At 39.5% G+C, this 25152-nt stretch overlaps 2 protein-coding genes across 12 annotated transcripts in view; one reads left to right on the top strand and one right to left on the bottom strand.

The window, feature by feature from the left end:
- cmss1 (cms1 ribosomal small subunit homolog) overlaps window positions 1-25152 on the bottom strand; it is a 397195-nt gene that overhangs the window by 133151 nt on the left and 238892 nt on the right. The window contains exon 1 of one of the 11 annotated variants that reach the window (XM_087992629.1): window positions 3924-4243. The exons of 9 other annotated variants lie outside the window; for them this stretch is intronic. The gene's annotated coding sequence lies outside the window, so the exon portion shown is untranslated. Of the gene's footprint in view, window positions 1-3923; window positions 4244-25152 lie in introns of those variants that run through there. One more of the 11 variants, XM_087992626.1, reaches the window with a different exon arrangement.
- Window positions 1-25152, top strand: part of filip1l (filamin A interacting protein 1-like) — a 309751-nt gene that overhangs the window by 68141 nt on the left and 216458 nt on the right. The gene's annotated exons all lie outside the window — the stretch shown is intronic.

The following is a 25152-nucleotide window of genomic DNA, read 5'->3' as shown; positions in this document are numbered from 1 at the left end:
CACTTTCACTTTCATCCTCCCAGTCATTAATATTTATTATAAATTCTTGTGGCCCAGTAACGATCTCTGTGGCACTCTACTACTTAAAGTTGATATCCTGAAAATGCTTCCTTTATCCCAACTTTGTTTTCTCTTTATTAACCAGTCCTCTATCCATGCTAATATACTAACTCTAACACTATGGGCTCTTATGTTGTTAGGCAGCCTTATGTTCAATGCTTTCTTGAATGTCTTTTGGAAATCCAAATGTATTACATCTACCAGTTCCCCTTTATCTATCCTGCTTATTACCTCTTCAAAGAATTATAATTAACTTTCTAGGCACGCGTTCCCCTTCATGAAGCCATGCTAACTTCTGCTTGATTATATTTAGCATTTCTGAATGCTTTGCTATTACATATTTTATAATAGATTTGAACACTTTCCGAATGACAGAATTTAAGTTAGCTCGTCTATTGCTTACCTCTTTTTTTGTCAGCCTCCCTTTTTGAGTAGGGACAGTACATTGGCAGTTTTCCAAAACTCTGGGACTTTTCCATAATCTAAGGATTCTTGCAAGATTCCTACCAGTGCTTCATGAGCTCTATAGTTACTTCCTTTAAATTCCTAGAAGGCAAGCCATCAGGTCCGGGCCTTTGGCCTCAATAATTTCTTTAGTACTTTTCCCTTGTTACTTAGTACTTATTTCCCTCCCCTCACCTCCACTTTAGCCCCTTTTTAATTAGCACTTTTGGAAGTGCTACCATGAAGACTGATGCAAAGAACTTGTTCAACTCTTCTGGCATTTCCTAGTTCCCTATAATTAGCTCCCCAGCCTTGTTCTCAGAGGTGTTCACTATTGCCTTTCTCCTCCTTTTCATATATTTAAAGAAACTCGTATCATCAGTTTTTATGTTACTTGCCCATTTACCTTCATTGTTTATTTCCTCTCTCTTTTCTTCTTAGTAATTTTTTGTTCCCTTTCAAAACCTTTCCAATCTTCTGATTCCCCATTTATCTTTACCACATAGGTATGTTTTTTTCTTTCAATTTTATACTGCCCTTAACTTCGCTGGGTAACAATGGTTGGTGTATCTCTTTCCCAATCTATAAGTTATTGACAAAAAAGGAGAATTTCAGCTGTCAGGAAAGACTGGGGTATGCTGGTACTATTTTCTTTGGTGCACATGAGGTGAAGTGTGTAAGATTACAAGAGGCTTGGCGAGAGAGGAAGCTAGTCCCCTTAGCTGGTGGGTCAATACTAAGGGGCACAAATTTCAAGTCAATGCTAGAAGGATTAAAAGGAAATTGAGGAGAATTTCTTTTCACCCACATGGTGAGGATCTGGAACTCACCACCTGAGAGGATGAACGTTTCGGGCATAAGCCCTTCTTCAGAGGGCTTATGCCCGAAACGACGATTCTCCTTCTCCTTTGATGCTGCTTGACCTGCTGCGCTTTACCAGCAACATATTTTTAAGCTCTGATTCCCAGCATCTGCAGTCCTCACTTTCTCCTACCTGAGAGGATGGTAGAGATAGAAATCGTCATCTTTAAAAATTACTTGGTTGTGCACTTGAACAACCACAACCTGCAGAGCTTCTCAGATGAAGAGTCAGAAAGAGGGACTAGGTTGTCAAGTTTTCCATCTAGCACAAACATGATGGGCTGAATGGCTTCCTTCTGTAATGTAAGCTTTCTCTGTCTCTATGACGAAAATTATTTTTGTGGGGCACTGGAGAGTAATGTGCATTGCCAGTGTGAGAAAGAAACAAACCTCTTTCAGTACAGCAGCATGCATACAAACTTTCAAAGACCATCACTGAAAAGAGAGAGAAAAAGCAATGTTTTAACTGGATCACATCAGTGTTCAGCTAAACCCCAGTCACACAACATAAAAAAAATCAAATTCTTTTCCTGAGTTGAAAATAATCTGAATTCAATTTTCACACTCCACATTTTACTTCGCTAGTTTAATAATACTAAACAATAGTAAGAAAATATAAAACAAAAAATGATGGACGTGTTTGAAAGTGTACATGCAGTTTGCTAACATGAAGATGGGTAGGGCAGAGAAGAGCCTGTCACAAGGTAGGGAACTTGCCAGTTGTTCACATTAGTAATGTGGTGAGAAGTCTACAAGTCATGGTTGAATTTTACAAGTTTCTGAGTTCATTGAAATGTTATCCAAAATATATGAGCTAACACAGACTAACTGGTGCCGTTTTTTGCAAATGAGGGATGCTGGTCTGTCATTAAGTGAAAGTAATAGATGGTTAGTCCTGAAGATGTATGATGTGGTTTCTAATGTCGTATGTTCTACAAATAGGGTCCCAGGTCATGTCGGCAGGAAATCCATTTTGTAATTTTGGAGGTACAGAGTTTACAAAATTACATTAAATTAAACAGACGAAAGAAAGGCACAGAGCATCAAACATCTTTTACTTGTGTACTGGAAAAGCAGTATAACTCATTGTTATCCAGTAAAGTTTCTCAAGGGAAAAAAAGCAGCATTCAGCCACTGAATATAGTTGAAAAAGGGAACTGTAACTGCGGGATTTTGGCATGAATGCATGTTCCTCAAAGTTATTAACACCCCCTTACCAATTATTGTCCCCCTCAGTCCCTCCTCAAAAGAAGTTATTAAAGAACAGTCACATTTTACAAATTTCCTCTGTGCAGTGACCTAACAGCTTTAAGCATTTTCATTTCATTTCACATATCAGAAACTTTTACTTTAATGTTCAGAAATATGGACCAGGTGAAGTTTAGCACAACAGGCACGACAATGTGTTATATTTGATTCTCGGAAAAGGACACAATGGCTGCTGTAAATTTGCCTTTTTCATTCCTGTCTAATAGTTTTCTTTGGCAGCTTTTGGCTAAGCCATAATGAAGTGGAGTATATTCCAGGTCAGAGACAATAAAGATTCATCTATGAGATGTTACACAAAGAAACTATCTGGAAACTTTTGATAACTTGAAACTAAGTGCTTGTAAGAAGAGGAGAACGAGCAGCTACTTGAGGGCACCTTTGTCCAAGCCCTAAACAAATAAAGGCTCACATACATCATGATCACTCATTTGACTGAGTATCCACTGAGTTTGCAGAGGCAGCCTTCATATCTCAATATAGTGATAAATGAGTGCTTTTTACATGTGAACATTTATAGAGTCCTCTGTGCAGTGACCTAACAGCTTTAAGCATTTTCGTTTCATTTCACATATCAGAAACTTTTACTTTAATGTTCAGAAATATGCACCAGGTGAAGTTTAGCACAACAGGCACGACAATGTGTTATATTTGATTCTCGGAAAAGGACACAATTGCTGCTGTAAATTTGCCTTTTTCATTCCTGTCTAATAGATTTCTTTGGCAGCTTTTGGCTAAGCCATAATGAAGTGGAGTATATTCCAGGTCAGAGACAGTAAAGATTCATCCATGAGATGTTACACAAAGAAAACTAACTGGAATAAAAGACACAAAACTTAACACACACTCCAGCACAGCCTATCAGTAAAGATGTTTCTTCAGTAGAAAATACTTTGGCCATTGAGGGATCAACAAAGAGACAGGCAAAGTCAAAGTCAGAGGATTTCAAACAAAATAAAAAGTTGAAACCAAAGCAGAGACAACAGTCTTTCAAGCAGAACCATCTTCAGTTTGATGTTTCCTTTAAGTTAAATCTTCATGAGCTGTCAGCAGTGTTAAAAAAATTCACAGGAGGCAATTAGTGCACTTGTAGGAAGTGCACACGATTTTCAATATTTCAATATGTCAACCTTCAGTGTAGGATTGAAGGAAGGATTGTCCTAAAGTTTTAAGAAGATACCATTTCTCAAAATATCTTTAGCAAATAACTGACATGCATTAGTCTCTTTATCCTGCATTCCCAGCAGTAAAAACACCACATTAAGAACCAATTCAGGTGGTGGTAATCTTACCTCGTAACCCAGAGGCACAAACTCTGGGGAAATGACTGTAAATCCCACTTTGGCAGTTTGTGATTTAAATTCAGTTAAGTCAATAAATTTGGAATCACAAGCCACTATTAGAAATTGAGTTGTTGTAAGAACTGATTTGCACAAATCCTTCAGGGAAGAAGCTTGTTATTCTGGCTTACATGTGATTCTTAATTGCTCTCTGAAACGGCCAAGCTCGCTACAAAAGTAACTAAGTAACCACCCTCTCACGGACAATTAAAGATGAACAATAAATGTTGCAATTTTCAGGAATATTCACATCCCATGACTGAATGGGGGAAAAAATGACTTTCAAGACAAAATTCACTGCTTCTTCCTTACGTCGTCCATTCTTGAAAAGAAAAAAAAAACACAATTAAAAAGCTTTGTGCCACAAGCAACTTTAGATACTCACAGGAAAAAAGTATTACATGTTGATGTTCTTTAAGGACTGAATGGTATTTGGCATGAAATCAGTGCTTGTACTTCAGAACCAGCTAAAAAGGAAGCTGTGGCTTGCCATCAAGGCCATTCCTCGGGTTACTAAAATAAACACTAACTTTCATTGTCTTAAGTAATGATCCACTTATAAATGTAAAACAGTAACACGACTGCTGAGAATCCAGCTTGATAATTTTATACTAATTTATAAAAGTACTTTTTCCATAAGTTTCTAGATATGAACGATCAATCTTGACTAAATGAAGTTATCCACCCTTCTGTTCTACTCTCCTTGACGTCACTATTAAGTCAGTCATACTTCGTTCCCAGTACTGTGATATGTTTAGACAGTCTAGAATAAACACACTCACAAATGATTTCCAGTACAAAAATGTGGTTGAACTGTTTGAAGAGAAGTTTAAAATTGCACTGATTGGGCTTTCCAATATGACATCATTGGCATAACCTTGACAGACCTAACTCAAACTTTTATTTTAAGTAGGATGTTTTAACCCCTTACTTAATCTTCCTTGTGGTTTAGGAATTGATAGGCTGGATGTTTTTTTTTGCTCCTTACAAAGCTAAAGCTTTATTGGAAGACCCATGACTTCATTCAAGTTGCTTATCATTAATTATGTGTCTTGCCAGTAAATGTCACCAGGTTAGTTCATTGTAGGGAAATCCACTGTTATGACCTCACCCAGCATCTTCTCAGTTTATGCCATTCAGAAAGTAGAGAAGTACTCCATCTCTATTCTCTTTTCCCTCTATTCCTGAGGAGACATATTACATCGCACAAGTACTTGGCACAGTGTATTAGCATTCCAGCACACCTTTGGTGTTGCTTTTCTTATCTACCCACCTGCAAGTGTAGTTCAGCTGCCAAACTTTCTGGCTCCCAAAGTTGCAGGTTGTGGGTTCAAAATCTACACCAGAGTTTGAGGGTAAAAATCAAGGTTAACACTTCGATGTAGAAGATTATATATTTTCTAAACAACCTTTGCAGAGATGTTACTAAACACCCCTGGAACAGATAGGATTTGAACCCAGGCTTCCTCACTCAGAGGTAGGATACCACCATTGCACCACAACAAAATTCAGATAACATGTTAATGTTTGTTTTCGTTCAACCTATTTTCCTAATCAATCTATTCAGAGATGTTATTACATATCTCTGGAGCAGGTGGGACTTGAACCTAAGCCTCCCAGTTCAACTACCTCAGCACCTTAAGAGATGAGGTATTAAACCTAAGCTCCATCATCCCTCTCAGGTGTGCAGAATGGACTCTATTGCGAAGAGGAGCAAGGAATCTATTCCTTGTGTCCCAGCCAATCAACACATAGGTTAGTTGGTAGCATCCCTGCTCCAGGTTCGAGTCTCACCCCAGCACCTGATGGCCTATGATGATGAGTTGATAAGTGGAACAATTTGTAAATTCTTTCAACAAACGCCAATACCTGTTGTTAAGTGCATAAGAGATATCAGGTCAATCATATAATGAAAAAGAAGTTGGAGCCTCGACCATCACTACCCATTGATGCTGCGAGGATGTTTATCAAGCAGAGGAATCTAGAACTAGGGGGAATAGTTTAAAATAAGAGAGTTCTCATTAAAGATAGAGAGGAGAAGGAATTTTGTCTCTCGAAAGAAAGTTAGTCTTTGCATCCTCTTCACTAGAGAGCAGAGAAGCTGGATCATTGACTAATTAAAGGCTGATTTAGACATATTTTTGATTGATAAGGGAGCCAAATGTTATAATGTTCAGTCAGCAAACTGGAGTTAAGGCTACAATTATAACAACTTTGATCTTGCTGAATAGTGCAGCAAGCTTGAGGGCCTGAATTACCCACTGTTGTTCCTATTTTTTGTGTTATTGTCTTATGGTCGTATATGTAAACTTACAGGAGCTACAAGATAACCATTAAGATTGACAACCCCAGCAGTTTATTTTTCATAACATTACTGAGAATATTAAGTGTCCCACTAATGTAAAAAGACCATCTTACCAGAATAGGCCATTCTTTCTCTGCTGGGATGCTCAGAATCAAAATAGGAGTTGAGTAAATGATAGCAGTGAGGCTCAGTGTTACCAGTGATAAATAAATAAATATAGAGAGCGTGGAAAACATGGTGCACAAGAAAATATTAAAGAGCAAGACAAATTATGAGAACCTATTTGAACGCCTCATATCTAAGTACACACAGTATTCGGAATAAAGTTAAATAGCTGATGGCTCAAATAAATGGGTACGGCCTAGTGGGGATTATTGAAACATAGTCATAGGAAATCCGGACTGGAAGTTAAATGTCCAAGGGTACTTGATATTCCAAAATGATAGATAAGAAGGAGCAGAAGGTGGATTGCTTTATTTGTTAAGGAAGACTTCAAGACTACATTAAGAAACAATATTGGCACTAGGGACCAAACGTTGAATTAGACTGGATATAAATAAAAAGAAACCACTTGGCAGGTGTAATTTACAATCCCCTGAACAGTACTTCTGAGGTAGGGCATAGTATAAACCAAGAAATACTGAGGGCTTGTGAGATGGGCACAACGCTAATAATGGATGATTTGAACATGCATTATGACTGGATTAATCAATTTACAAAGGATAGCCTTGAAGAACCATTCCTAGAGTGACTGTTTCATAGAGTATCATGTCATAGAGCCAACCAGAGACCTGGCTACTTTAGAATGGCCTTATGTAACAAGGAAGAATTGTTTAATGGTCTTGCATTCAAGGATCGTCTTGGAAGGAGTGACCACAACATGCTAGAGGTTAAAATGCAGATCGAAAGACAGGGTCTTTCTGATTGAAGACAGAGTCGCATAGAAGAGTTTTAATGGTAGACAAAGGTATTTATACAGGCCTGAGGAAGGAGTTGGCCCAAGTGGATTGGACAAATCTACAAAAGGGTAGGACAGTTCAAGAACAATGGAAGTTTTTTGAGGAAGTAACGAAGAAGATTGATGAGGGCAGAGCGGTGGACGTAATCTATATGGACTTCAGTAAGGTGTTTGACAAGGTTTCTCTTGGTAAACTGGTTAGCAACATTAGATTGCACGGAATACAGGGAAAACAAGCCATTTGGATACAGAACTGGTTTGGAGGATGATGGTGGCGGGTTTGCCTTTCAGACTGGAGGCCTGTGACCAGTGGTGTGTCACAAAGATCGGTGCTGGGCCCACTACTTTTCGTCATTTATGTAAATGACTTGGATATGATCATAGGAGGCATAGTCAGTAAGTTTGTAGATGACACCAAAATTGGAGGTGTAGTGGATAGCAAAGAATTTAACCTCAGAGCACAACAGAATCTTGATCAGATGGGCCAATGAGTGGCAGGTGGAGTTTAATTTAAATAAATGCAAGGTGCAAAACAGAGAATGATTTATACACTCAATGGTAAGGTCCTGGTGTTGCTGAACAAAGAGACCTTGGAATGGAGGTTCATAGTTCCTTGAAAGTGAAATCACAGCTAGATAGGATTTTGAAGAAAGCGTTTGGTATGCTTACCTTCATTGGTCAGAGCATTGAATATAGGAGTTGGGAGGTCACGTTGCAGCTACACAGGACATTGGTTCGGCCACTTTTGGAATAGTGTGTGCAATTCTGGTCACCCTCCTACAGGAAGGATGTTGTGAAACTTGAAAGGGTTCAGAAAAGACTTACAAGGATGTTGCCAAGGTTGGAGGGTTTGAGATATACAGGAGAGAGGGGTTGAATTTGCTGGGGCTGTATTCCCTAGAGAGTCAAAGGCTAAAGAGTGACCTTATAGCAGTGTATAAAATCATGAGGGGCATGGACAGGGTAAATAGACAAGATCTTTTCCCTAGGGTGTGGGGTGCCAAGAACTGGAGGGCATAGGTTTAGGCTGAGAGGGGAAAGATTCAAAAGGGACCTAAGGGGCAACTTCTTCACACAAAGGGTGGTGTGTGTATGGAATGAGCTGCTAGAGGAAGTGGTGCAGGCTGGTACAATAACATTTAAAAGACATCTGGATGGATACATGAATAGGAAGGGTTTAGAGCGATATGGGCCAAGTACTGGCAAATGGGACAAGATTAATTTAGGATATCTGGTTGGCATGGAAGAGTTGAACTGAAGGGCCTGCTTCTATGCTGTACATCTCTATGACTATGACTTGAAGATACTAAATACCTCTTTATTAAAGCATATTCCTGAGAGGAAGAGGAATGATTAAAAGGTGAAAAATCATCCATGGCTTACCAAGGAGGTCAAGGATAACACAAAGGCAAAAATTAGGGCATATCATACTGTGAAATGGCACTCTAGAAGATTGAGAGAACTTTAAATGTCAGCAAATGGTTGTTAACAATGAAATCAAAAGAGCCAAGATGAACTATGAAAGAAAACTATCAGAAAGCATAAGCACGGAAAAGAAAAACTTCTATAAGTATATAAAAAGAAAAAAAAGTGAAAGCAAATGTTGACCCTCTAGGGTGAGATAATAATGAGAGAAACTCTCAAATGACAGAGGCACTAAACCAATATTTTGTCTCTGTTTTCATAGTGAAGATTATAATTTCTTCCCAAAAACTGCAGTTACTACAGAGTTACTTGGTGAAATTACTATAACTAGGGAGAAGGTATTAAGTAAATTGATGGGATTAAAGGCAGATAAGTCTGTAGGGCCTAATGGTCTGCATCCGTGGGTGTTAAAGGAGGTGGCAGTAGAGATAGTGAATGCATTGGTTATGATTTTCCCAAATTCCCTGGATTCTGGAAAAGATACCAATGGTCAAAGTTTGTGAGAAGATTTGTAGCTCGGGTGCTCGTTGTTGTGGTTCTGTTCGCCGAGCTGGGAATTTGTGTTGCAGACGTTTCGTCCCCTGTCTAGGTGACATCCTCAGTGCTTGGGAGCTTCCTGTGAAGCGCTTCTGTGATCTTTCCTCCAGCATTTGTAGTGGTTTGAATCTGCCACTTCCGGTCGTCAGTTCCAGCTGTCCGCTGCAGTGGTCGATATATTGGGTCCAGGTCGATGTGCTTATTGATTGAATCTGTGGATAAGTGCCATGCCTCTAGGAATTCCCTGGCTGTTCTCTGTTTGGCTTGTCCTAAAATAGTAGTGTTGTCCCAGTCGAATTCATGTTGCTTGTCATCTGCGTGTGTGGCCACTAAGGATAGCTGGTCGTGTTGTTTCGTGGCTAGTTGGTATTCATGGATACGGATCGTTAGCTGTCTTCCTGTTTGTCCTATATAGTGTTTTGTGCAGTCCTTGCATGGGATTTTGTTCACTACATTGGTTTTGTTCACGCTGGGTGTTGGGTCCTTCGTTCTGGTGAGTTGTTGTCTGAGAGTGGCTGTTGGTTTGTGTGCTGTTATGAGTCCTAGTGGTCGCAGTAGTCTGGCTGTCAGTTCGGAAATGCTCTTGATGTATGGTAGTGTGGCTAGTCCTTTGGGTTGCGGCATGTCCTCATTCCGTTGTCTTTCCCTTAAGCATCTGTTGATGAAATTGCACGGGTATCCGTTTTTGGCGAATACATTGTACAGGTGTTCTTCTTCCTCTTTTGCAGTTCTGGTGTTCTGCAGTGTGTTGTGGCCCTTTTGAATAGTGTCTTGATACAACTTCTTTTGTGTGCGTTGGGGTGGTTGCTTTCGTAGTTTAGGATTTGGTCTGTGTGTGTGGCTTTCCTGTATACCTTTGTGGTGAATTCTCCGTTCGGTGTTCTCTGTGCCATCACATCTAGGAATGGGAGTTGGTTGTCCTTTTCTTCCTCTCTAGTGAATCGGATTCCTGTGAATGTGGCATTGATGATACCAATGGATTGGAAACATGCTAATGTGACACCCTTATTCAAAAAAGGAGGTAGACAAAAAGTGGGTCAATCACAAAGGAGGAGATAACAGAATATTTGGAAAAACAAAACTCAATTCACCAGTGTCAGCATGGTTTCATGAAGGGCTAGTCATACTTGACAAACTTGCTAGAGTTCTTTGAGGATGCAATCAGCAAGATAAATGATGGGGATCCAGTGGATGTGGTATATCTAGACTTCCAGAAGGCATTTGATAAGGCACCACATAAGAAGACTGATTGAGAAGGTTAGATCCCAGGATGTTAAGGGTAAAATTTGACTTGGACAGAAGATTGGCTGACTGATAGAAAGCAGAAGGTTGGGATAAATGGCAAACTATGACTAGTGGGGTATCACAGGGTTCAGTTCTCAGACCTCAACTATTTACAATCTCTCTTAATGATCTGCAAACAGGACAGTGTGTAACATAGCAAAATTTGCAAATGATACCAAAGTAGGTGGGAATGCAGGCAATGATGAGGAGGTAAAGTGTTTACAGATGGATATTGATAAACTATGGGAATGGTCCAGTATCTGACAGGTGGAGTTTAACACAGATCAGTGCAAGGTTGTCCATTTTGGCCAGAAAAACAAAAGGGCAAATTATTATTTAAATGGGAAGCAGATTCAAAGTGTGTCAGTGCAGAGGGATCTGGGCATCTTTGTGCATATATCTCAGAAAGTAGAAGAAACTACTCTTTTCAGAGGGTTATGAATCTGTGGAACTCACTGCCACAAAGTGTAGTGGAGGCAGAATCATTCAACAGATGAAAAGCAGGATAAAGGGCTTTGGGGAGCAGGCAGGAAAATGGTGTTGAGACCAGGATAAGATCAGCCATGATCACCTTAAATGGCGGAGTGGGCTTGAAGGGCTGAATTGCCTACTCCCGCTTCTAATTTCGGTGTTCCTATGACTACCTGGCACCATGTCCAGAGAATGCTGATCCCAAGTTCCAAGACTGAAAAGTGTTATTTTAAATTATGACAATTTTGGGTAAATTGCTTTTCTTGATATGAGAATAAATGTCGGTCCTATATGTGGATGATGCTAAAATACTATTGTGTAATCCTTTTTGGTTAACAATACCAATAAATATATGATAGGTTATAACAATTGATAAGTTTTGTTCACAAAATATTAAAAATCATTATCAGTTGGCCTCAGTTTATGTCAGGTGGTCAATTATTTTGTCTAACAGGCGTCGGAGCTAATGATTCAATTTGCAAATATGGTACTTTCATGATGTGGGTTCAGCTTGCACACAGTAGAAGAACTCCCAGCTTGTTGAAAAGTCAGCAGGTGAGGGACATTGCCCACTCAGATAGATATGTGAGCAGATTAGAGGTAAAAACAATGACTGCAGATGCTGGAAACCAGATTCTGGATTAGTGGTGCTGGAAGAGCACAGCAATTCAGGCAGCATCCGACGAGCAGCAAAATTGACGTTTCGGGCAAAAGCCCTTCATCAGGAATCAGGGCTTTTGCCCGAAACATCGATTTTGCTCCCCGTCGGATGCTGCCTGAATTGCTGTGCTCTTCCAGCACCACTGATCCAGAATGTGAGCAGATTAGTCAGGTACAATTGCCAGCCTATAGGTCCTTCAGACAACTTTCAAATCCAGCAGAAACAAAGCTACACATTAGAACTAATGACAAAATATTCTGTCAAAGATTCTGTCTCAGCAGTAAATGGATTTAACCTTCCTAATGAATCATTAGGATATTCCATCATAAATTAATCAAAACTCAATGAACCAAGCATCAAATTTAATAGGAATAAAACTAACACAAATAATTAAAACTAACGCACCAGAAATTGGTCACAGGACTTTGTGTAATTCATGGCCTATGGAAGTAGCAGCATGATCTTGGAGGTGAAGAAGTTGGTTCACTACAGGCAGGGAATGGGATTCCAGATGGCCTGAAACTTCCTGCTCAATTACAGAAGAGGGCATGGCAGCCCACTTGCATAGGGAGCTATGTATAAAAAGAAACCCAAAGAATTCAAAGGAACTCCACCTTCCTAAAAAGACAAGTTGTATTTAAATGTTGGAAACAATCAGGAGGTGACAGCTTAATGGCATTACTGTTGGACTATTAATCCAGAGATCCAGGTTATGTTCTGGGGATCCAGGTTCAAATCCTGCAGATGGTGGAATTTAAAATCAATTAAAGATCTGAATCTATTGTTGGAAAATTCCATCTGGTTCACCAAAGTCCTTTAAGGAGAGAAAGTGCCATCCTTACCTGGTCTAGCCGATATGCGACTCCTGACCCACAACACAATGTTTTTGAATTTTAACCTGAGCAATTAGATATGGGCAATAAATGCTGACCTAGCCAGTACATTCCTCATCCCTTGAATAAGACCATAAGACTATAAGACATAGGAGCAGAAGTAAGGCCATTCGGCCCATCGAGTCCACTCCGCCATTCAATCATGGCTGATGGGCATTTCAACTCCACTTACCTGCATTCTCCCCGTAGCCCTTAATTCCTTGTGACATCAAGAATTTATCAATTTCTGCCTTGAAGACATTTAGCGTCCCAACCTCCACTGCACTCTGTGGCAATGAATTCCACAGGCCCACCACTCTCTGGCTGAAGAAATGTCTCCGCATTTCTGTTCTGAATTTACCCCCTCTAATTCTAAGGCTGTGTCCACGGGTCCTAGTCTCCTCGCCTAACGGAAACAATTTCCTAGCGTCCACCCTCTCCAAGCCATGTATTATCTTGTAAGTTTCTATTAGATCTCCCCTTAATCTTCTAAACTCCAATGAATACAATCCCAGGATCCTCAGCCGTTCCTCATATGTTAGACCTACCATTCCAGGGATCATCCGTGTGAATCTCCGCTGGACACGCTCCAGTGCCAGTATGTCCTTCCTGAGGTGTGGGGACCAAAACTGGACACAGTACTCCAAATGGGGCCTAACCAGAGCTTTATAAAGTCTCAGTAGCACAACGGTGCTTTTATATTCCAACCCTATTGAGATAATTGACAACATTGCATTCGCTTTCTTAATCAGGGACTCAACGTGCATGTTTACCTTTAGAGAATCCTCAACTAGCACTCCCAGATCCCTCTGTACTTTGGCTTTACGAATTTTCTCACCGTTTAGAAAGTAGTCCATGCTTGTATTCTTTTTTCCAAAGTGCAAGACCTCGCATTTGCTCACATTGAATTCCATCAGCCATTTCCTGGATCACTCTTCCAAACTGTCTAGATCCTTCTGCAGCCTCCCCACTTCCTCAGTACTACCTGCCTGTCCACCTAACTTTGTATCATCGGCAAACTTCGCTAGAATGACCCCAGTCCCTTCATCCAGATCATTAATATATAATGTGAACAGCTGTGGCCCCAACACTGAACACTGCGGGACACCGCTTGTCACCGGCTGCCATTCCGAAAAAGAACCTTTTATCCCAACTCTCTGCCTTCTGTCAGATAGTCAATCCTCAATCCATACCAGTAGCTCACCTCAAACACCATGGGCCCTCACCTTGCTCAGCAGCCTCCCGTGTGGCACCTTATCAAAGGCCTTTTGGAAGTCCAGGTCGACCACATCCACTGGGTTTCCCTGGTCTAACCTACTTGTCACCTCTTCAAAGAACTCCAACAGGTTTGTCAGGCACGACCTCCCCTTACTAAATCCATGTTGACTTGTTCTAATCCGACCCTGCTCTTCCAAGAATTTAGAAACCTCATCCTTAATGATGGATTCTAGAATTTTACCAACAACCGAGGTTAGGCTAATTGGCCTATAATTTTCCATCTTTTGTCTTGATCCTTTCTTGAACATGGGGGTTACAACAGCGATCTTCCAATCATCCGGGACTTTCCCCGACTCCAGTGACTTTTGAAAGATCTCAACCAACGCCTCCGCTATTTCCTCAGCCACCTCCCTCAGAACTCTAGGATGTAGCCCCTCGGGGGCAGCAGATATATCAATTTTTAGACCTTTTAGCTTTTCTAGCACTTCCTCTTTTGTAATGGCTACCATAGTCAACTTTGACCCTTGACTTTCCTTAATTGTTGGGATATTACTCACATCTTCCACTGTGAAGACTGACACAAAGTATTTCTTAGATTCTTCAGCTATTTCCTTATCTCCCGTCCCTAAGCTTCCTGCATCAATTTGGAGCAGCCCAATTTCTACTTTTGCCTCTCGTTTGTTTCTTATGTATTGAAAGAAACTTTTACTATCATTTCTAATATTACTGGCTATCTTACCTTCATATTTGATCCTCTCCTTCCTTATTTCTCTCTTTGTTATCCTCTGTTTGTTTTTGTAGCCTTCCCAATCTTCTGATTTCCCAGTGCTCTTGGCCACTTTATAGGATCTCTCTTTTTCTTTGACAGATTTCCTGACTTCCTTTGTCAGCCATGGCTGTCTAATCCCTCCCCAGATAATCTTTCTCTTCTTGGGGATGAACCTCTGTCCAGTTTCCTCAATTTTACCCACAAACTCCTGCCATTTTTGCTCTACTGTCTTCCCTGCTAGGCTCTGCTTCCAGTCTATTTTCGTCAGTTCCTCTCTCATGCCCTCATAATTACCTTTATTTAACTGTAACACCATTACATCCGATTTTGCCTTCTCTCTTTCAAACTGCAGACTGAACTCTACCATATTATGATTGTTGCTTCCTAAGTGTTCCCTTACTTTAAGATTTTTTATAAAGTCTGGTTCATTATGAATAAAAGTAAAATGTCCAGACAGTAAGACCACGTCAATGCCTGACATAATCCCATTTAAAATGTTAGAAATGTGGCCTTTAGAATTTCAGGCGTTAGATTTATAGAAATGTAGCACAATTTAGGTAAAACAGGGAGTGGCTGTATTTTAATAGTCATGTAAGTATGTTAATTTCTCTTATAAATTGCTTGATTATCAAGTTTAGTATTATTTGCATGATGAACATAGTGTTAAAATAAAGAATGTGCATGTTTTGAAAACCAATAAAGGTGTGATGGCAAACTGATTCTATATAATTAGCAAATTCATATGCTGAGGAATGGAACATTTTCACAATTTATCAGCATAAATGTCAGGCACAACATAAGACAGATGCAGAGTAAAGTGGGCAGAAATGTGTAAGGGCTTCATGGTCCAATGGCGAGGCTCAGGGCCAGCCCAAAATTGAACCTTGAGCCTCATTAACATTTTATGTGCATGCTGCCGGCACTAGTGTGAATTTATTGTTGCCTAGCCTATCCATCTTCCTGGCCTCTCTGAATGAGATTGCCAATTTAGTGCTAATTAGTGTTGAATTATGGATTGTGTACTGTGAACTCATGCTTACTGTGAGGCAAGTTTCAATTAGCACCTTTACAGGCCAGGAAAGGAGACATTCTTCTCAACAAGATTGCCTAAATTCAAATCCAAGTAATACATTTTAATCTGTTGCACAACCCAATCTCAGTCAGCTCTTGGTGCATTCACGCTACAGATTTACTCGTATCAGGAAGTACTTTCAACTTCACATTTCACTGAAGTTGTGCAGGGTAAATAGAATGTTATTGCCCAACTGATTCAAGTGATGTAAGCAAATGTACATTCCCTCTCTAAGAAACTGCATTCCTATTTTGCTCTTATTTCAACTCAAGGATTAATTCCAAATTTGCGCTGCATTTAAACTGTAAATGAAGGGCTAATATGTCACAATACCATTTCACACCTGCAGCGTACTCTGATAATGTATTTACATGATTTGGAGACACCGGTGTTGGACTGAGGTGTACAAAGTTAGAAATCACACAACACCCGATTATAATCCAAGAGGTTTATTTGGAAGCACTAGCTTTCAGAGCGCTGCTCGAAACATATGAAACCAACATGGTCATTCTAAAAGATGAGACACATAACAAACAATTCAGTATATAATTTCAGTTACATCGCACTGTAAACTTTTGCTATAACTTCTGTGTCTTACAATCTTATTCTCCACAACCCTCTGAAGGAGCAGCGCTCTGAAAGCTAGTACTTCCACATAAACCTGGAGTTGTGTGGTTTTTAACAATGTATTTACATGAATAGTGACATCTTTGTGACAATAAAATCCTGTATCTGAATTCATCGTTCCACAGATACATGAGTGAAACCATGATCAAATCAATTTCATGCCTTTGACTTGACTGCGCACAAGAATAGAACATTTAAACACAGTGATATTGTTCTATTTCTTTGTAATATTATCGATAGAAAAATTCACCCAAGAAACTTATGTTCTATCAAACAAAGCATTATGGCAAGCAGCAATTTTTTTTCTTTGAAAAACCACCCTTCAGTAATTTAAGGACTTGTAAGTGGTAAGAACAGGTCAATTGTGCACGATACTGATCAGAATTCATGCTTGTAGCCTGACATATTAGTAACCAGAGCTGAAAATGTGTTGCTGGAAAAGCGCAGGTCAGGCTGCATCCAAGGAGCAGGAATCCTGAAGAAGGACTCATGCTCGAAAAGTCGATTCTCTACTCCTTGGATGCTGTCTGACCTGCTGTGCTTTTCCAGCAACACATTTTCAGCTCTGATCTCCAGCATCTGCAGTCCTCACTTTCTCACACATTAGTAACCAAAAAGCCTACATATTCTAAACTGATCATTGTTGAACTGTGGTTTTCTATGTAGATTTTAGGTACAACACTAATTCATGGACATTTTTCTGCCATTGTCAAACATTTCACTCCAACACAGGCTTTGTTGTCCATATCCACTGTATGTGGTAATTTAAGTTTTGTATTTAAGAAATGCAACTTCTGTTCACTGTTTCGAATAGAATATCACACTGCTATCATCCAGCAATGCTAAAATGCAAACTAATACAATTATTTGTGTTATCTTGGAAGCATTTAGTTCAAACCTACAATTGTATAGTTCTGTGCCAGGGATGTAGTTTTCTATATAGAAAAGGAAATGGATCAGCAGGCACAGAAGCAATAAATTCAGAGGAACTGAAAACAGTTGATTTTCTCCTCATTCACATATATTTAATGGTTGCCTTATAAAACTGCTTTCCCCATTAATGGATTGCATGCCATGAACAAAACTCCCTTTCAGAAAATCTATATGCTTAAAAAATGATGTCATTTTTAAATACCCTAATCTGAAAAGCAATTGCACATGTGTATAACCGCAAGGCAAATCAAGGACTGCAGCTACCGTAAAATCCAATGTACAAGATCCCCTCAATATTACAATCACTTAAGCAAACTATTGCTGGCAGATGGTAGGATTTGAATTCAATTAAAATCCAGAAATATAGTCTTACAGAGTCATTTGTTGGGGAAAAACATCATCTGGCTCTTTACAGAAGAAAATTGCCATCCTTATCTGCTCTGGCTTACACATGACTCCACAGCCACAGAATACGATTGACTCTTAACTGGCCTCTAGGTAATTGGAAATGGACAATAAATGCTGGCCTAGCTATCAGTATCCCCATTCCGTGAATGAATAAAATACAAGGTTAATATCCCTATTAAAATAGCAACCAGAGGAATTTAATTCAAAAAGTCTATATTGAAAGGTCTTTGTCAAAAACAGCAATTACTAGAGTCATAGTTTTTGCCCCTGCTTGTATATGGAGAGAACTATCTCCATACATTCAAGTATTGTATATGCATCATATACATGCATCACAAACTAATCCAGTAAAATCCAAGGAATGAGAAGGGAAACCTGAATGCTGGAAATACACACCAAAATTATCAGCATCTGAAAAAGTCTTTCTCTAAGGTATTAACTAATCAGCCATCTTTTCTCTGCACCACTATTGTCAACTGTCCCTCGATTCCAGGATGATATATGCTCAGGGTTTCTGCAAATTTCTGCCATTTCGTATGACTGAACAGGCCCGATTCTTGACCCACAGATTGTTGGATACTCAAGTACGATTTCCCACAGTATAGTCGATCTACAGCGCCTGATTTGCTTATTTTTCTTTCCTTCTTTGCTGCCAGTCTACCTCATCATTGAGCTATTTGAACTCAAAACATAATGCAGCTTGACAGACACGTTGTTGCCTTTGTGAAAGGTCAGCAGCAAGCACCTCCCAGTCATTTATATCAAAGCTGCCACAGTTCAAGGAATTCGTCAGAGTGTCTTTGAAGCATTTTCATTGTCCTTGCCTGGCACACTGACCATTTGTGAGTGGGCAAAACATGACATAGCATGGAGATACTTTTTAGCCATCAGGATACCAGTGTCCAGTCCACTGTAGCTGATTTTGTGAGAGTTTTAACTTAATAATTACATATCTGGCTCCAGGAAGGACACAAGTGGTAGTTCAATGGGCCTTCCACTGACTGTGAAGAATGTAGTGAAAGCTGGTGGAACTTCCCTACCACTCTATGCATTGCTGACACATACTCTAGCACTTATTACAGTACAGGAGTACTTGCTTTGCTCATTTGGATTTTTTTATTGACTTGTAGAGGTAGGTCATTGTTGTCAGATAATCGTTGCCATTGCTTGTAGAAGGTTTGGCTGGTGCAGTTGATCCAGTATTGAATCTCCTCACCAATGGGCTTTTGAGATACGTATGGGAGAAGATTGCACATTACAGAGTTTTTCCTTCAGCATAAACGTGAGGTGAAATATTTGACCAGGTGCGGATTAATAATGTGAGGAAAAACCAAAACAAGGAACTACAGATGCTGGAAGTCAGAAACAGAAACAGAAATTGCTGGGAAAACTCAGGACGTCAGGCACCATTTGTGGGGAGAAAGTGGAGTTAACGTTTCTGATCCAGTAACTCTACTTCAGAGCAGTGACCCTTCTTCCAGTAGTATGAGCTTTGCTTTGGCAACATTCAAGGACAGGATGAGTCTTTTGTGTGAAGAAATGAAGAGATTGAGTGAGGCTTGCAAATCTTCTGTAAAGGTAAAATCACCAGAGTTTTACCAGACCACCTGGCTGCTCTCACATGAGAAAGTAACAACCATGCCTCAGGCAAGGGAAAAGATTTAGAAGAACAATACTTCATGGTAACTATAGTTGGTGTGGGAAGAGAGTGAGTACTGGAGTCATCCACATACTGCAGGTCATATATGTCTATGGTGGTCAGTTTAATTCTGTTAAGAAGGTTAATTTAGTTAAAAAGTTTTCCATCTTGGTAACTAATACTCACACCAGAAAACAGTTGATCTTTGTTGAGGCATGAAACCACTCTTGGGTAGACTGTGAATAGTATGAGGATGAAAATATAAAATGCCGTGTAACAGTTCAAACAACAACTAGTTAACTCTACCTCACAATCAGCAAATATGAACTGATGAATGTTCATTGATTAATTGGCAAAAACTGACAAAGCAAGTGCTGCACTTTGAACTGCTTTGGGACATCACTTATCCTTCTGTAAAATTGCCACATGCACAAATGGAGGAATTATCAATTGACTAATACTTGTCCATTAGCTCTCCTCACTGGTCTCTGAAATGTTTCTTACATTTTAGAAAATTTGGTTAATAGGTCTCTCCTGTACATTGGCTCTTAGCCCATCAATGTCTCAATTTTAAATTTCTTACCACTATTTTCAAATTCTCTTATGCATCTTTTCATCTCCTAAACCTTCTCTAGCCACACAAAGCTCTGAGCTCTGAGTTCCTCCGTTTCTGGCCCTAAACGTATCCCTGATTTTCATTAGTCTGCTGTTTTTTACCACAGTTGTTTCGGTTCTAATCTCTAGAATTCCCATGTTAAAATTTTTTGTCACTTCATATCTATCACTTACACCTAATGTTACTTTATGTGCCTCAATTATGTCTTTATATTACTCCTGTGAAGTGTCTGAACAAAATCTTATTGCATTAAAGACAATATATAAAAACAAATTGTCATAGGTATTGAAGGAAGAAGATCCTCCTGCTCCAACCCTGTCCTACTCACAACCTGAATACTATTTGATTAAAGCGTAAGAGAAAGTGAAAACTGCACAAATGGCCTCTCTTTTAAATTGTGACAATGACACATATAAACACAAACAAAATCAGTCATGTTAGATGCCAGAATACAAATTTTAGGAATAATTAAAGCTACTTTATCAGACATATCTTCACTAATGTTTCCTGTAGGCTGTGTACTTGTGTAGTTCAAAGCAACCCAGAGGGTAGCACACATAGGCTGCTCACATGTTATCTCCTTTGATAACATCAAGCATGGATAGTCACACAAAAAATGAAATGTACTATGTGGTCAAGTCGGTTATGACTAACACAAAACATTCACAGAAAACATCGATCTTGAACAAAATTTGCCTACTTGGATATTTCTTTCAAAGGCAGAAAATATTACTTCAGAATAAATTTGGATTAGGTGTCATTGCTGGTTGAGACTGATAACACATGATATTTTGTAAACATGGCCCTCATCATCATTTGGGAATTGTTAATATGTCATTCTTTCCCTCCTTCATTGTTTTGATTGCAATGTTCTTAATCTTTATTCAATTTAAGAAAATCTTTAAATAAACCATTTTAGTAAAACGATTAGCATTCATTGGAGTCCTCATAGATTGTAACATCATTTTGATTAGATGTTATTTCAGGCTAAAGTATGAATCAGCTCTCTTGTTGTCTGCTCAAGAACTATCTTGAACTTATGACATAACATAATTCTGAGTATTGTAAAATCAAATTCCAAAAGGTAATGAATAATTAAGCATTTGAAAATTGCTGGAAGGAGAGAGATGTTGTCAAAGCGTTTGGTCTTGCACTCATCAGGACAAATGCAAGAATGCCAAACTTCAAATGATCACATTTATACTACAGTCGAAAGGCTGCTGATTAATTAGTATGCCAACTCTGATTGCTTGCTCCATGGCAATTCCCCTGGCCAATGAGGAACGATAGGGATTCCCAAGCTCTCAGATAATGAAAAAAAAGTTACAAGGCTTAAACATATTCTTTTTATTTACACAGAATAGGTCCCTGCACATGAATATATACTGGTTTTACTCAGTGTAAATGAGCCATATTATGAGTTTGACAGATTAAATTAAATTAACTGAAGGATAGTTTATTTTTAGTACATTCAAGATTGTTCAGCACGTGTTGTCTAATCTCCAAATTCAATCGAATAAGAAATATTTTGTCTGAATTTTGCAAGTACAAACTGGTTGAGTAAAAAAAATCATTGACACCACATCTCCCTGTTTAGCAATAATGAAACCTTGCTAATTTCATGACAAGGAGAAATGAGGACTGCAGATGCTGGAGATCAGAGCTGAAAATGTGTTGCTGGAAAAGCGCAGCAGGTCAGGCAGCATCCAAGGAGCAGGAGAATTGACGTTTCAGGCATGAGTCCTTCCTGAAGAAGGGCTCATGCCTGAAACATCGATTCTCCTGCTCCTTGGATGCTGCCTGACCTGCTGCGCTTTTCCAGCAACACATTTTCAGCGCTAATTTCATGACAATCATGGAATACCTCAACAAAATTGTATTAAAAGATCTTCATGACAGAAGATTAATTAGAGTTCATTATTCTTTTAACCATTAAAAGAAAAGGAACACAAACACACACACTCACACAAGACCTACTCATCAATTTCCCCCTCCCCCCATTAGGGTACTTTCAGTCTACACCTTCTATTACTTTCAAACTTCAATTGAAAATCTATCTGATTAGAAATTTGTGAATACAAATCCAAATTCTATTACCTCTTGACTTTGAGCTTTGGTATTCCAATTTTCTGATCACAGCGCAAATATGGGTGATTTAAATGTTTGTTACAAATGTGAGGTATTAAATGCAGTTACGTTGTAAACTGTTTCTTTTAATTCAGGCTAAGATGGAGTTATAGAGAGGGGTAGGTAGCTCTAATTCTGCCTCGTGATAAGCTCAAATGACCTGATTGGCATGGAGGCAGAGTCACAGTTCAAAACATATTTAAAGTCAATGGTAGAAATGATCATTAAAACACAGTCTTCTTGCAGATGTATTGGGCAGTATTTAATGGGCAGAATTGTGATTTCAGCTGCCAGCTGCAGAATCAGTGAAAACTTTGTATTATGTACCTTAGAAAAGGTCTACTGCATTCAGTGCCAATCAGGCTCCTATTTGGATAGTAATGGGGCTTTCCTTTGTTAATGTACCTCTTAGACGGTCATCACCATTGAACATTAGTTCGACCAGGCAGGGGATGGCTGCTGCCTGTAAAACACACCAAAGGTCTGGTATTGTTGGTGGACTAGTCACTTCATATCATGTCAGGAAGCTGTTTGTGGGTTGTGGGTCATTGGGGAGAAGGCATTTGGCAGCAAGGGCAAGAGAGAGGCTGCACAGATAGAGTGAGTGTGAGGTACTGAGAGAGGATGGGGGTAGCACATAAACTGGTGGAGAGTTCATTGACATTCTTCCTACACTGCTGGACATTCCTCCAAGTGGCTGAGACTGCAGTGCCCTGAGTGGCAATACTGACAAGGGTGAAATGGTCTGCTGTCATGGAATCCATTACTGGTCCTTGGGGAAGAGGAACATCCCTCGTTTACACCACCACATCCAACAAGACCTCCAGGTTCCTGCCTGCAATCTGGGCACCAATTTCACCCTGTTTCCTATCTCAGGAGCAAAAGTCAGGAACTTTACAGGGCAGCTCCAGACTTACAGTGCTTGTTCAGGTGCACAACAGGCTTTTAAAGATAATGCATGCATAACAGATGCTGATATTTTGGCAAAGTCCACCTCGTGGTGAGTTGACTTGGGAACAGTGTAGCAAAATAAAGATGGATTCGATTAGAATGGATATCTTCAGAGCAGGGTAGGTAAGTAATGGGGCAGATTTGATAAGAAATTTCACTGGGCCTCGTGGCAAGGATCCCTCCCCACAACACTCATGTATCTAAAGAGATGCAACGTTCAGCACTTTGATTAATGGATAGTTATTCTAGTTTAGGAGAGAATTTAACAAATAGCTTTGTAAATATTCATTACTACTGCAATCCTATAATTCTAGGTCATTATATAATGCTGTCAGTCAAAGTCACATCTGAAGTGCAAAGATTCATTGAGTGAACACTCTATATGACATATTAATAGAGTCTCCTTTAATTTTAATGGAGTCATTACAAACGTGTAAGAGATCTTCAAGCCCAGGCATGTGGACCAGTTTTCACATCTCAGCATGATATTTGGCTGCTATCACAACTCCTTCCCAATCTTCTGCCCACAAGGATTTAAGTTAGAAAGAAAAGAAGCATTTGTGGGAAAGTTAACATATAAAATAAAGTTATTGCTGACAAATCCAAGGCTTAGAAACCATTTGCCCTTTCAACCCTGGGAGTTGATTTCAAGTCATGCCTGGATTGTGGGAGCTTTCTTGCTCAATGGATGAAAGGTGCCAGGGACAGTATCAGTTCATCTCCCACAGTGGGTGGCATGGTGGCAGTGGGTGGCACGGTGGCATAGTGGTTAGCACTGCTGCCTCACAGCGCCAGAGACCCAGGTTCAGTTCCCGCCTCAGGTGACTGACTGACTGTGTGGAGTTTGCACATTCTCCCCGTGTCTGCGTGGGTTTCCTCCGGGTGCTCCGGTTTCCTCCCACAGTCCAAAAATGTGCAGGTTAGGTGAATTGGCCAAGCTAAATTGCCCGTAGTGTTAAATGTAGGGGAAGGGGAATGGGTATGGGTGGGTGTGCTTCGGCGGGTCGGTGTGGACTTGTTGGGCCGAAGGGCCTGTTTCCACACTGTAAGTAATCTAATCTAAACTATTATCATAACTATGTGACAGAGACAAATACCATATTGTTTTGGCTGAAAGTGTTGATTTTGAAGCATAGAAAATATAGCTTTGCACCTCATCAAACTAGTAATCTGTCACATACTGTAATGTTTGACATGGTCAGAGTCAAGTGTCAAAATATCTTCATTTGAGGAATGAGTTAAAGCATAGTCACAAGTGTGACTCGATATATCACAGTTATTTAATGTAAGGGTTATGGGTTGCAGAATTGGAAAAGGCCCGAAAATGGGTGCAGGAGTCAGAATGTATAATTAACTCAGTATGTTGCTTCCAAAGTAGGCAGTGAACAGACTTCATGCTGCCTGCCAAGTTGTTAAAGAAAAAAAACTAAAGAACCCATACTAACGCACGTTATTGTCAGTTAAGTACAATTTTGAAGGACATAGTAAAGTAGGAAATGTTGCAGCCAGTTTGTGTACCCCAAGCTCTCACGAACAGCAGCTTTTGTAATGTTGATTAAGGAATAAATATTGGCCAGTACACAAAGATAAATGAACCTTTCGCTTTTACTGAGGCAAGTTTCACATCTCAATGACCCATCTCTAACCTCCCTTGCCTCTCCAAAGTCTTTCACTGCATATCCTCCCAAAGCAACCCCTGTCCTTCCAATAGTGAATCCTTCTGACCAGGTTTGTGCCACTGCCACAGTTCTGAAATAAAGTCACAAAATTACATCCTATGTGATGACAGCAAAGATCTGAGATTTACCCAGTCTGTTTGCAATTCTGTTGTCACATTTGAACCTGAGATGAACTTCCAATCTTTTATTATGAAGTTATCACTTTTAAACGTTTTGATCTAAATAAAATTTTTCAACCTGACTCTTGGATAGACTTATGTTTCGATAAATGTTTGGAAAAACACAAAGAAATTGAAAAAGAAAATCAGTCCATCTTTTACTTTTACATCTCAAATCAGATCCACAAGTATTTCTTACTGCATTTATCTGTGATCCACAATGTTTACAGCATCTGTCTAACTAATATTGTGCTTCCTGTGCAATTTATTTAAATACAATCGTCTGTAGAAAATTCTATTTTTCTGTTGCTGAGAAGCTCATATAGCTTACAACTAATCCAAGTTAGATTTGCAAGTATACATTATTTAGGTTGGATGAATGCTCTGATCATTCAGATAAAAAGAATCTAACATTGTTCCATTTCATGCAATTTATGTCTGTACTGGGAACAGCTCAATCAAATTCAAACT

This window comes from Chiloscyllium plagiosum, unplaced genomic scaffold, assembly GCF_037043375.1.
Source record: "Chiloscyllium plagiosum isolate Xiang-an unplaced genomic scaffold, Cpla_swu_hap1 HiC_scaffold_12, whole genome shotgun sequence".
NCBI lineage: Eukaryota > Metazoa > Chordata > Chondrichthyes > Orectolobiformes > Hemiscylliidae > Chiloscyllium > Chiloscyllium plagiosum.
Note: the sequence above shows the minus strand (reverse complement) of the source record. Positions and strands in the feature narration are given on the sequence as shown.